The sequence below is a fragment of the Thalassophryne amazonica genome, chromosome 9 (genome assembly GCF_902500255.1).
Source record: "Thalassophryne amazonica chromosome 9, fThaAma1.1, whole genome shotgun sequence".
In the NCBI taxonomy this organism is placed as follows: Eukaryota; Metazoa; Chordata; class Actinopteri; order Batrachoidiformes; family Batrachoididae; genus Thalassophryne; species Thalassophryne amazonica.
This window is the reverse complement of record NC_047111.1, coordinates 58,461,614-58,476,457: the sequence shown is the minus strand read 5'-3', so window position 1 is coordinate 58,476,457 and position 14,844 is coordinate 58,461,614. Positions and strand designations below refer to the sequence as shown.

Below are 14,844 nucleotides of genomic sequence, written 5' to 3'. Positions count from 1 at the left end.
CGTGGGTTCAAGCTTGTCTGATGTAATCGCACGTGATTCAAATCCATATAGTTTTTGAAAAAAATAATAAGGTCGGATACTTTTCTAATAGACCTCGTAACTAATAAGGTAACTAGTAATCTAAACAGGTTACTCTTAAGATTGAGCAATCAGCAAAGTCACTCATCAGCAAAGTAACTAATAGTTACTATGCTGAGTACTAAATCTTAAAAATAACCAAATTAGATTATGAGTTACTTTATTAATTACATTTAGCAGCTACCGAAGTTGTCCGCAGCTGCTAATGAAGTAACTGTACAAAGTAACTGCAAAGTATAACTGTATAAAGTAACTAATGAAGTAACTTTCCAAAGTTACTTTCCCAACACTGTATATATATATATATATATATATATATATATATATATATATATATATCATTATGTTTACAGCCAGTTTTCTTTTGACAGTTCAGGGGATGAATACAGAACATTTCCAAGTCAATGAATATGTCTTCATTTATATTAATTATTAAGAAATATAAACAGTATGGTATTGTTTGGTAAATCTGTCTAGACTAGAGTAAGCACTTCTCAAAAACTGAGTGAACATGCAACAAAGTGATTAGTGAGGGAAGCTACCAAGACACCTGTGGTAACTCAGAAGACACTATAAGCTTCTGTGGCTGGTGACTGGAGAAACTGCAATAGCAATGTTTGTCTCACCAACAGTCAGGACGACAGTCCAATTCTAAATTTGAGACTGTTGTGTGTCTTCTGGCAAACTACAGCTGAACTTTCATGTTCTTTTTAAGAAAATTCTTCTTTGTTCCACGCCACCATGAAGCTATTCAACTGGTAATCCAATTTACAAAATTTGCACTTCAGTCACAGCCACATTAAGATATAGTTCCTTCAGAGTGGAACTACTGTCACCTTTAAACCCTCGTCACACATAGCAAGAATGTGTAGTAACGAGCCCGACACGGCAAAAATGGCAATAATCTGGACGCAGTCGGGAGGAAAAGAGGCATGTAGACTGTGGGCTGATCCTATCTAGACAACCTCATCCACACCTGGACAATCAAAGTGCTGTGTTCCTCCCTTTGCATAGGACCTGACAGCACTGGACATCGCAGTACAACCAATGTATGGACCGGACTCACGCCATATGTGTCTAAGCCAGCATCGGTGCTTTCACTCATTCACTCATGCAATCACATCTGCGCATGTCCTTCCCTTCACAGCGCTATTGACCTCACGTGTGTGTGTGCTAGAACAGATGCTGAAAAGATCACTCAGCTGTGTGTGTGTGTGTGTGTGTGTGTGTGTGTGTGTGTGTGTGTGTGTGTGTGTGTGTGTGTGTGTGTGTGTGTGTGTGTGTGTGTGTGTGTGTATGTGTGTTCATAATGGCTGAATGAGCCGCTAAGCGTGCATGCGGGGCGTATGTGTGTGCTAATGTCAGCCACTGGACATCTTTGCTGATCCTCTGCTGGCAGTGGACCAAGCTTTCACACCATGCATCAGACGCAGCCTTTCCTGGGAACTTTAATTTCTTTTTTCTTTTTTGCTCACTTCAGCAGCACCACGCAACTCTGTACACAGTGATGTCGGTTGAATTATCACATGGGATTTATTTTGGCCATGGATATTTGCAGCACACAGCAGCCGGGTGAGAGGATTTTCACCACAGGCTGTGGTTCCTGGATCCTGTGCACTCTGTGCTGTGAAACAATCCTGATTTCGTGCTGGAGGTGAGTTTCATGTTTAATAATGTTGTCATGGCCTGGGATACAGTTCATGTCACACCTCCTACAGAGTTTACATGGTGATCAAGTAATAATATGTATATTACAGCGGTGAGATCCGTTCAGCTCTGATGCGTGGAACAACGCATTGCTATGTGTGAGACAAAGGAGAGGCACAGCGGCACACGGTGCTTTCAGTTTGATTGCATGCTGTTCACACCCACTGCACATAATGCATGCATGCCACCTACATGTTATTACATATCAACATTTCTGCCCAGGGTCCAGTGGAGGTGGACATCTGTGGCACAACATGTCGGCAGGCGTTGCTGTGACCAATGGTTCTCAGAGTTCAATCAACCACGATCAGATCATTTCAGATGGCGTTTTGATGCCATCAGAATATGCAGACTGCAATCACATAGACCGCCATCAGATGTGCATCCCATCTTGATGGCTCTGAGAGTGTTTTGAACATGTGCAACACACACGGGACAGCTGAGCGAATGGGACCAAATATGTTGACTGCTCAGAGACTGCCATCCGTTGGTCTTCAGATCGCACCTCAATACTTCCAACTGTGGCCGGATGTGTCATTCTGACACCATTCGGCCTCACTCGGTGTATGTGTGATGGGGGTATTACTTTTTTGTTTGTTTTTTTGCAAAATGGCTAGACTCTAAAAATCTTAACTGTGTTCTACTCAATTTTTGGTGAAACATTTTTGCACTTCCAACTACTGAGTAAATTAAAAAGCTGTAAAATTGTTGTATACTTGATGATCTTGGTAAACCTAAGTAAAAATGATCAGTATAAGTAGTCCTTTCCAAATATTCTGAATGAAATTTACCAAACAAATTAAGGGATATTTCAAAAATATTATTTGTTAAACAAATGCTAATTTATTTCAATGAAATAAACTTAATTTTACCTTAAATTTACATTTATTATTTAACTGTTAAACTTTTAGGCATTTCATTTGGTATATCCAACTCAAACAATCAGAGATTGTTTTGGGGATTTTGTTAAGTCAGTATAGCTGCTTCTTACTGCTATATATATATATATATATATATATATATATATACATACACGAGGTCTGTCCATAAAGTATCGTACCTTTTTATAGACATGTCCCAACTTGTCCTCTAACACTCCGAAACGGAGGTGTTCCTTTGTCTCGCTTCATCAGCGAATCGGTCGTGACGCGCGAAGCCTCCGCGCGGCTTTCCATGACAAAATCTCTTGTTAAAAGTGAAATCTGCCGGAAAATGGCTGATGTCCAGGTCTTGTGATAACCAGAGAAACACGAGGGTTCAAGCATGTCTGACATGAAAACATATGAATCAAATCCATATAGTTTTTGAAAAAAATAAAAAGGTACGATACTTTATGGACAGACCTCGTATATATATATATATATATATATATATACACACACACAAAGCTACTGAATTACTTTTTAGAGTGTACTCCAGACAGATTTACCAAATGGTACCGTACTGTTTTGTTTTGTTAATGATTGATGTAAATGAAGTCCAAGACATATTCATTGACTTGGAACTGCTCTTGTATACACCCACTGACTTGTTTAAAGAAATCTGTCTGTAAAGTGATTATTTGTATTAAAATAATCATTACGTTTAGTTTGTCCAATTACTTCTGGGCTTTGAAAAAAGCAGGACTACACATAAAAATGGCTGTAATTCCTAAATGGTTCATGTGATATTTTTGTCGAATGTTGTGAATTGAAAGGTTAAATTCGACACAACAAACACATCTTGATTGTTTCATTTCAACTCTACTGTGCTTGTGCACAGAGACAAATTAAAAGAACTTGTGCAAATGTCCAGTTACTTATGTAGCTGACTATAAATGAAGCCTGCATAGTCCAGACCAGCAGCCCCATCCCCACCACTCTCACAGCACAAAAACACCGCTGCTCCCTCTATTCCCAAATCAATAGCCAAGGTCATTATGTTGCAGCTGAATCATATGTTTCACTAAAGTTGCTGCGTGTTAATAATATTTCAACCGAGTTGCAGGAAAAAGCTTCTAATTTAGCTCGTTTAGTCACCACTGCCATCCATCATGGTGAAAACACAAAAGACCCCCCCGACTCACTGCTGTTTTCCTTTCCTCAATTCATCGCCTACACCTCTTCCCTCCTTCACACTGTCTTATCCTTCCTTCTTTTTCTTTCTTTTTTATTTCAGCTCACTCTGTATTAGAGTCTATTCTCCTTTCATTTCTTAATCAATGTCCTCATGTCACCTTTCCCCTATCCTTTCCTTTCTTCTCATTAAGAGCATCACATTTAACATGTAACATTCATTGGTGCTTTTAATCCTCTCTGCACAATCTGAATATTCATGGACTAGTTTTTGTTTGAATATTCAATCACCAATTAACATGTTCTTTATGAATAATTAATGCTTATTATTTTCTTCCCTGAAAATTTTTAATGATTAAAATTTTAAATCTGAAACTGGGCAGCATGGTGGCTTAGCGGTTAGCACTGCTGCCTCACAGTGAGAAGGTCATGGGATCAATTCCCACCTGTGGCCTTTCTTTGTGGAGTTTGCATGTCCTCCCTGTGTTTGGATGTGGGATGAAGCCGATACACCCGGAGGGAACCCACGAAAAGACACGCAGGTTAGATGAACTGGGAACTTTAAATTGTCCGTTGGTGTGGTTGTGAATGTGTTTGTTTGTCTATGTGTGGCCCTGTGACAGAGTGGCGTCCTGTCCAGGGTGTACCCTGCGTCGTACCCTGTGACTGCTGGGATAGGCTCCAGCCCCATTCTGTGACCCTTAATTGGAGTGGGGTCTTCCTGGAGATTAGAGAGGCAAGCTTTTGACCAGAGGCCCTTTGGTTTATTCCCCATCAGACAGAAAACTCACTAAGGTGCACTTGAACAATGTCCTAAATGCCAAAGTTGTTCTTATGCAGCTGAGCACCTTGTATGGCAGCATGCTGACATCAGTGTGAATGGGTGAATGTGAGGCGTCATTGTTAAGCACTTTGAAAGTCTCCATCATGTGGAAATTAGAAATAAGTCCTACATAGGCTCTGAAGCTCACTGGCGCTGCCTCCTATCCCCTGATTCCATAGTGTGAAGTGAATGAAAATCGATGACATCTCCTGGATGGGACGCCAGTCCATCTCATGTTACTTCCCCAGCCAAGGCCAGTACCCATTTACAGCTGGGTGGACTGAGACAATGTAGATGAACTGTCAGGAACAAGAATCAAACCAAGGTCTGTGAATTGGCAAAACAACTCCTTAACCCACTGACCGCCATGAAGTAATATGCATCAGATGGGAAATTGTACCAAAGGAGTCCATTTCCAATTGTTAAGGTTTGAAACTAGGTTTGGGCTTATAGGTTGGCTTGGTTAGTGTTTCCACTCTGAGGGTCATGTGCCACATGTGCCAGTACAGACAAAGATTAACTGAATAATTAACGTCATCAACATGGTAAGAATAAACAAGTTTGCTTTGATTCTGCAGGCCAATTAAGAGTCAGGTTAGTAAAATTTATTGAGGCAGAAAAGCAACACATGAAGGGCAACACAGACATATTCTATAACAACTTTTGCCAAGGTCCCCAATGCAGAGAACCTCAATGAAAACCAGCTAACAGCTTTTGCAGCAGATAAGAAGAGCTGTCAAAAACAGGCTCAGGCCAGGCAGATGGGTGATCAACCCAAACAGTCTTTCTGAGGGTGAACCAAAAGCAAAACTCCAAAAACAGAGTTCAGTAACCAATTCTGATCATACCAAAATCACTCCAAGATAACAAAAGACAAGAATCTGGAATGACCGAAAAAGGTGTGTGATGAGGAATCAAAAACACGGTGATAACACTGCAAAAACTGTCCCTATGGAAGTAAATCTGAGTTTGAATTTGAATTTTTAAGGTTGAATGTTTCAAAAAATAGAAAAGCAGGGAGAAGCAATCGATCCCTGTGTCAATCATCCAACGTCACAGATTTACTTGCATACATAAATGTTGAATTTTTTGAGGTTGAATTTTTTTTTAGGTAGAATTTTTTAAGGTTGATTTTTTTTTTTTTTTTTTTTGATGTTGAATTTTTTTTGAGGTTGGGTTTTTTGGTTGATGTTTTTGAGGCTGAATATTTTGATGCTAAACAAATTCAACCTTATAAATTCAACTTCAAACTCTGATTTTGTATGCTAAAAACATTCAACCTTAAAAATTTAAATTCAAACTCTGATTTACTTCCACAGTCTCTCTCAAAATAAGACAAATAATCTGAAATCTAGCCAAATTGTCTTGTATTAAGTAAAAATAAAATAAAATAAAAATCTGCCAGTGGGGTAAAAATTTACTTGGTCAGAATTCTCAAAATTAGCACAATTAGCACTGAATAATCAAAATGTGCCTTAAAACTAGGCAGAATTCTTATTTTAACAATAGCCTCTGTCTTAAAATAAGGAAAACTGTCTTGTTCCTTTGCTTGGACGATTTGAACTCCATTGCTTTTCCTTGTTACTGGTTAAATACAGCTTGATATTAGCTAGAAAAAACTTAAGAAAAAGTGAGATACATTTTCCCAAAATAGGACATTTTTCCTTTGGTTAAAAAAAATGCTTGACAAGATTACTTTTCGAGTTAGACAAAAAATTAAGTCAACTCATCTGTAAACAAGCCTTTTTTTTACTTTCTTAAATGTAAGTTTTTGCAGTGAACAATGCTAGAGAGCAGGACAGAACCCAATACAATCTGGCATCAGAGGAATGGTCTAACATCAGTTATAAAGGACACTGAAGTCAAAACTAAGAACTTAAACATATCTGACAAAAAAAAAGCATAGTTGGCCAGAACAGAAAACCAGAACTAGAACCAAAATGTGACCCATGACAATATTCATGACAATGTTTATCAAGCAAACGTATCAGTATATCCCAAAATAAGACAAAATCTGCAGAGTTTTATCCTTTTTGTGTATAAAACCTCACTTCCATCAGTTTGTAAGAACATTCACAGTAACTTATGTGACTTCACACTTCGGTTAAACCAAGCAGTCTTCTGTGTGTTTAATTCTTTCATCCATCCACACTTCACGGAAACAGGCCAACAGGTTGTGTAATTTTCTCATGTTGTTGTGATCTATTTTTCATTGTTATTGTTGTCATATTGTTGAAGGAATAATGTGAATAAATGACACCACCGTATTCCTTCACAATATCTACACAGGGCTGGGGTGGCTGTCAAGTCAGCAGAGTCAGAAAGCTACAGGATTTGTCATTAAAACAAGGACTTTCAGCTCTTTTCTATAAATCAAACACAAGGTCAGATGTAGAATACTGATGCCTTAAATCGGTGCAGCGTCCCTGCAAGTGACAATAACACACTATGAGTGTTAACAGTCGTAGACAGATGAGGTTGTACAAGGTTGTACCGTCCTGTTTATAAGTATCGGCTCTGGCACACTGTTTAACCAACGTTGTCAAAACTATTCATTCAATTCTCCATATTGTATATAGTGACCTACGAACCAATGTAGGGTGCGCACTATTACTATTGCTTTATTTTGCCAAGATTAGCACTTAACTGTGCTCCCACATCTGGCTGTACTGTAACTCACCCTGTGGTCATATTCACTGCCACACGGCACTGTCATATTCCTAAAATTTCCACTATCATTCATGATGAAAGGCATTTAGAGATAAAGCATGTGAGACTAACTTAGTGGTTAGAGGCTGTTTCCTCACAGCAAGAAGGTCCCATCTATCAATTCCAAAGAATTTATACATAGGAAGTGTAATTATGGTAATTTGGAGATAATGTTGGGTTGGAGCAGGTCTATTCATGAAGTAGGTCAGAGTAGGCAAGAGCAACTTGAAGACAGTTGGGTCAATCTCGGGCACCATGGCATCAGCTCAGCCTCACCTCCACAGATGTTCAGAGAGGCATAACTCTATGAAACGTCTTGAAAATAATTTCTAATTACATTATTAACCGAGAGAGTCCACTAAAAAGACAATCTGATTATAATGGTGTTGTCTTAACTGTTCACTGAACATAGGACATCTTGAGGAGCCATGCAGAATGGTACAAATGCGTTTGGGGCATTTCCAAGGTATAATTGTTGTCAAGAAGGTACAAAAGCAAAGGTTACTGCAAAGCCAGGTGAAGGCCACAAAGGGGTTACATTTACCATGGGGATATTGTACTCCGAACAAAAATTGAGCCAATCAGAATGGGACATGTCTTTCCCTTTAAACTGAAGTGCACCAGGTTCACAGTGCAGTGGTAATAAGAATGAACACAAAAGAGAAAGATAATGGATTAGCACCAACCTGTGAGAGTGCACCAGTGAACAAGGGCTACCAAAGCTCCCTGAGGTGAAGCAGTGAAAGAGTAGAGTGAAGTTTTTTACATCGTGTTATAGTTTTATTCCTCTTAATGGTTGTTTTCAGTTAATTTTTGTTATGTGTGTTATGGCATATAATGCATATAAAGTTGCCTTGCATATTGTTGCCTGTATCTATTGGTGGTGTGGGGGAGGAGCTCAGATATTTGTGTGTGGGGGGAGGGTGGAGTTTTGTCTCTTGTCATGAGTTTTACATTATAACAATTAATAAAAAAATGAAAGTGTAGTTTGTAAACATTGTTACGACAGCGAGTTGCATTTTATAGGTGGAATGGCAGAACGAATATATGGTAAAAACAATATGTACAGCAAGAAGGAAAGAGAGAAAAAGGTGGAGACAGCAAGAGAGAGCAAGATGCCACCTCGTGCTCCTTTCGTCTTATAAATACAGCTGTCTACACCATAGACATCATTCCTTTTAATCAGTGTCGCTGGTGCGATCAAAGAAATCCCACCTCCACAGAAAGAGACAGCGAGAAAGGGAGTACAACAGGAGACTCCTCACTGCGCGAGAGCGAGAGAGACAGGGAGTGACAGCAATGTTGTCGGCTGCGTGAACAGCAAAACTTTGCCGTCTACACGTTGTCACATAAGTGAGGTCTTACAATGCAGTGAGAGCTGCCGCTCTCTTTTTCCACGCTTACTGATGCTCTCTTTCTCTCTCTTTCTCTCTCTTTACACACACACACATTGCTGACACCTGCCAAACACTCACCTCCCAACTGGGGTGTCGATAATTAACCAGACAAAACATCTCACACGCCTACATAGATCAAAAACAGAGAAGAAGAAGACGAAGTACAAGGAAAACGCAACAAAAACACAAAGAAGAAAAAAAATGCTGTGACTACAAAACAAGACTCCAAAAAACAAGAAGCTCTGCTGAAGAGCATGCAACACGAAAAAACATCGGGAACTCTCTGAACATTTGACTTTATATCGACGGCAACGTCTTTATAGAGAGGATCATATGAAAACATTACAGATCCATCACCTGGAAATCAATGTTATTTGGGGACGTGATAATTGAGAGGTTATAGAGATGGATGAGGTGACCTTGGTGTGAATCTCCATCTTGAATGTGTGTGTGTTTTATGTGTGTCGCATCATTGTTAAAGTGCTTTGAGTGTCTGTATCAGATGGTATTTATCATTGAAAAGTCGAGTGATTTTAACAGCCACCGAGTGCCAAACACACAACGACGTTGAGCCTGATCATCTACACTATGTGTCACCACAAACTGCCCACAAACTGCCCACAAACTGGGCATTTTAAAGTGCTGGTTTTTCAAACAGTGAGGAGGTGTTTAGTAGCATTTCATTTTCTCCAATTAAGGGTCATGGGGGAGCTGGAGCCTATTGTAGCAGTCATAGGGTGAGAGGCGGGTGCACCCTGGACTGGACACCAGTCTGTCATAGGGTGACACATAGACAAACAAACACATTCACACCTATGGCAAATTTAAAGTTTCCAATTCACCTGATATCCATGTGCTTGGAAGAGGGAGAAAGCCGGAAGTATCCAGGAGGGAACCCATGCAAACACAGGCGGAACATGCAAACGCCACACAGAAAGGACCGGGTGGGAAGTGACCCCATGAGCTTTTTGCTGTGAGGCAACAGTCCTAACCACAAAACCACTGTGCTGCATGAATGTAGGTTATCCTCAGGGAAAAAAAAATGCTTAACATCACCCCGATCTCATGCCAGTTCGTGATGGCATCACGAAAAGTGATTTAATCTTTTAGTTTGTGATACTGTCACAAAATGTGTCATATTTTTTGGCAGGATCAGGAAATTAATTTGTAACGGTATCACAAAATTTGTACGATGGTGTTTTAGGGCCACATTGAATTTTTTATTTTTAGACCGAGAATAAAGTGGTAATATTACGAAAATAAAGTCATAATATTATGAGAATAAAGTCATAATTTTAAGACTTTGAGAATAAAGTTGTAATATTATGAGAATAAAGTCATAATTTTATGAGAAAAAAGTCAGAATATTATGAGAATAAAGTCGTAATTTTACGAGAATAAAGTCATAATATTACGAGAATAAATTTGTAATTTTACAAGAATAAAGTCATATATTTCAACTTTTTTCTTGTAAAAATACAACTTTTTTCTCGTAAAATTGCGACTTTATTCTTGTAATATTACAACTTTTTTTCTCGTAATATTACGACTTTATTCTCAAAGTCCAAAAAAAAAAAAAAAAAAAAAAAAAAAATTCAATGTGGCCCTAAAACTCCGTCGTAAATTTGGGTGATGTGGTTAAAAATAATGAACTAAACTTGACCACATCACACAAATGTGATGCATTTCATGACTATATCACAACAAACAAAAAAACAAAACCAAAAAAAATGTGAGACTGGACTGTGAAAAACATGAAAAACAATGCACCAAAATGTGTGCCTGATGATGCCACCGAAAACAAGACTGGAGATTCCCCCCACCACACACACACACACACACACACACACACACACACACACACACACACACACACACACACACACACACACACACACACACACACAAAATGTAGAAATTCATCTTTTCCTGATTCTAAGCCTCACTGAAATGCAAACGTGTTTCTGAATCTTAAATGCAAAACGTGCAGTGAACACAGGAGCATGGGAATATGAGTGAAATATTGCACATTACTGTTCGTATGATATACAAAACACATCATGAGACCACGGTGGAGGATGACCGGTCCAAAAATGGGTGGAACCATTTCAAATAACTATTTCCTCTTCATGAAAACAAGACACAATAAAAGACTTCACTGAGTAGGCCTTCCTTTTATGTGTTCAGTCACACACACACACACACACACACACACACACACACACACACACACACACACACACACACACACACACACACACACACACACACACACACACACACACACACACACACACACACACACACACACACACGAGACAATAGATGTTCAGTCACTTTCTTTATGGTGTCCTTTGTATGCTGCTGCAACATAAGATTACAAAATATTAACGTTTAAAACAAAATCTTGTTTTGAACTTTTAAAACAAGGATTTCACAAAGTCATTTGCCCATTTCAAGCTCATTTATGAATGGTTTGAGGTGGATGTGGTTTGTGTATGGGTAGATGATTCTTTCACTTGAGGAAAAATCTGTTACTCTCATCCATCAAAAATGCAACCAGACACAAGCAGACATTTCAGACCTTTTCTTGCCCTTTCTTCAGTGTTTGTGCTTTGCCCTATTTGTAATATTATAATATCTTGATTGGAATGATACATACCATACATTCAGAGAGAATTCACTCCGCTTCACTTTTTCCGCAATTTATGTTACAGCCTTATACCAAAATGGAGTAAATTCTTTTTTTTCCCTCAAACATCTACTCACAACACTCTATAATGTCTTGGCTGTGTTTAGGGTCATTGTCCTGCTGAAAGATGAACCGTCGCCCCAGTCTGAGCACTCTGGAGCAGGTTTTCATCCAGGATGTCTCTGTATGTTACTGCATTCATCTTTCCCTCAATCCTGACTAGTCTCACAGTTCCTGTTGCTGAAAAACATCTCCACAGCATGATGCTGCCACCACCATGCTTCACTGTAGGGATGGTGCCTGGTTTCCCCCAAACATGACACCTGGCATTCAGGTCAAAGAATTCAATTTTTGTCTCATTAGACCAGAGAATTTTGTTTCTCATGGTCTGAGAGTCCTTCAGGTGCCTTTTGGCAAACTCCAGGTGAGCTGCCATGTGCCTTTTACTAAAGAGTGGCTTCTGTCTGGCCACTCTACCATACAGGCCTGATTAGTGGATTGCTGCAGAGATGGTTGTCCTTCTGGAAGGTTCTTCTCTCTCCACAGAGAAATGCTGGAACGCTGACAGAGTGACCATCGGGTCACCTCCCTGACTAAGGCCCTTCTCCCCTGACCGCTCAGTTTAGACGGGCGGCCAGCTCTAGGAAGAGTCCTGGTGGATCTGAATATCTTCCATTTACCGCAGGTGGACTCTAGTTAAGTTGTAGTAACATCTCAAGGATGATCAGTGGAAACAGGATGCACTGTTGTGTGGGCCGCTGAAGAGGAGGTACTGCTGGCCCACCACCATCAGAGGGCGCCCTGCCTGGAGTGCGGGCTCCAGGCACCAGAGGGCGCTGCCGCCTTATGGGAGCAGCCTGGGTGACAGCTGTCACCCATCACCGGACACAGCTGTTCCACTCAGCACAGAGGTATATCAGGAGGACGGCGTCTCCACCTCAGTGCCGAGATATCGCCTTTAGATGAAGGTAACGTTCTCTGCATTTATATTCTGACTAAATAGCTAACAGATTTGTTAAACCTTTTCAGGACAGCTGAATTGCTTAGATAAGTACTCACCTGCCTGTCATACTGTAACTGGAGGTGGAGGCGGCTTCTCCCCTCTCCGTTGCTGGGTGCTGTCGCATCCACGCCTGTGTTGTTGCTCTCTCCCGCCAGCAGTACCGGATCCGACGAGCGGAGGCAGTGGCCTCCTGGGAATTCGGGACTTGGCGGTTCCAGTATTTCCAGGGTTCGGTGGCAGAGGAGATCTGGGTGGTTTCGGTTCGACTGAGACGGACGTCTCCTACCTTCGAGCCTGCCCACACGACACCAGCGGATTCGACCCCAAATTGTGATTGTTGTATTCATTGTGCTCGTTTCACAATAATAAACCTTGTTATTCACCTTCCTCCATTGTCAGTTCATTGCGCCCCCTGTTGTGGGTCCGTGTTCCTACACTTTCACAACAGGATATCTCGGCCAGCGTCATGGACCCCGAGGGGCGTCAACCGGCTGTTGAACGGCCAATGGAAGACCAAGGCGCGTCGGCGGCTTCGGGAGGGGTAATCGGTGAGTTGCAGCGGATCCTCACCGCTTTCACCTCTCGGATCGATTTAATGACCGAGCAGCACGTTCTCCTAAACCGCAGGGTGGAGGCTCTCGCCGCACAAGTGGAGGCGCGCCCTTCGGGCGCCGCTGCGGCTCTCCCTCCCGAGGACCCTGCGCGTGAAAGTGACGTTCCACTGGTCGTTCAACGGTCCCTTCCTCCGTCCCCAGAAGCATACATAAGCCCTCCAGAACCGTACGGAGGCTGTGTGGAGACGTGCGCGGATTTTCTGATGCAGTGTTCGCTCGTCTTCGCACAGCGTCCCGTGATGTACGCGACTGATGCTAGCAAAGTAGCTTATGTAATAAATCTGCTTCGCGGGGAGGCACGCGCTTGGGCTACAGCGCTCTGGGAGCAGAACTCACGGCTCCTTCATACATACGTTGGGTTTGTACGGGAGCTCAGAACGGTGTTCGACCATCCCAACAGAGGAGAGTCCGCTTCAACCGCGCTACTGTCAATGAGACAGGGGCGTCGGAGCGCAGCTGCCTATGCAGTCGCCTTCCGCATCGCGGCGGCGAGATCCGGCTGGAATAGCACTGCCCTCCGCGCCGCCTTTGTAAACGGACTGTCATTGGTCCTAAAAGAGCACCTGGTGGCGAAGGACGAACCGCGGGACTTAGACGGGCTCATCGATCTGGTCATACGACTCGACAACCGGTTAGAAGAACGCCGTCGGGAACGAGGCGAAGGGCGTGGCCAGGCACGCGTCGTCCCTCTCCCTTCCGGTGCCGATCGAGCTCCGCCTTCCCCACGCTCCACAGCCCCTGCGCTCCGTGGGGTCACAGCTCCCCCTACTGACGAAGCTAGGGACACGAGTAGGGCAACATTTAGGGCACCAGATGCACAGAGGAGATGGACCCACGGAGCGTGTCTTGTTTGTGGTTCCATAGAGCACCATGTGAGAGACTGCCCCGAGCGGCCAAACGCCAAACGCCCGCCCCTAGAGACTGGGCCAGGGGTGGGCCAAAACATTCACGTGGGACACACCCACATTGCTACACGACTCCCAGTCACGATCCTGTTTGAGGATTCAACCCTGAAGGCCCCAGCACTGGTGGACACGGGCTCTGAGGGGAATCTGCTTGACAGTAGATGGGCCAGGGAGATAGGGCTCCCTCTGGTGGCTCTTACCTCGCCTGTGCAGGTTCGGGCGCTAGATGGCTCCCTACTCCCACCAATCACGCATAAGACACCTCCAGTAACTCTGGTGGTGTCAGGTAACCACCGGGAGGTGATCGAGTTCTTTGTGACTCAGGCCACCTCCCGTGTGGTTTTGGGTTTTCCCTGGATGCTAAAGCACAATCCCCGGATCGATTGGCCGTCCGGGGTAGTGGTTCAGTGGAGCGAAACCTGCCATCGGGAGTGTCTAGGTTCCTCGGTTCCTCCCGGCTCCCAAGCTAAGGAGGAGGTCCGAGTCCCGCCCAATCTGAAGGCGGTGCCGGCGGAGTACCATGACCTCGCTGACGTGTTCAGCAAGGATCTGGCTCTCACGCTTCCTCCCCACCGTCCTTATGATTGTGCCATTGATTTGGTTCCAGGCTGTGAGTACCCGTCCAGTAGGCTGTACAACCTCTCACGGCCGGAGCGTGAATCAATGGAGACCTACATCCGGGACTCATTAGCTGCCGGGTTGATCCGGAATTCCACCTCTCCGATGGGTGCTGGTTTCTTTTTTGTGGGTAAAAAAGACGGCGGGCTTTGTCCATGCATTGATTACAGGGGGTTGAACGAAATCACGGTTCGCAACCGATACCCGTTGAGCCTTGTTGGATTCGGTGTTCACCCCCTTGCAT

The 14,844-nt window shown here is 42.7% G+C and overlaps 1 protein-coding gene across 2 annotated transcripts in view; it reads right to left on the bottom strand.

Moving 5' to 3' along the window:
• The window catches only part of LOC117517183 (transcription factor COE1-like), a 284,424-nt gene that overhangs the window by 118,604 nt on the left and 150,976 nt on the right, over positions 1 to 14,844 (bottom strand). The window lies entirely within an intron of this gene.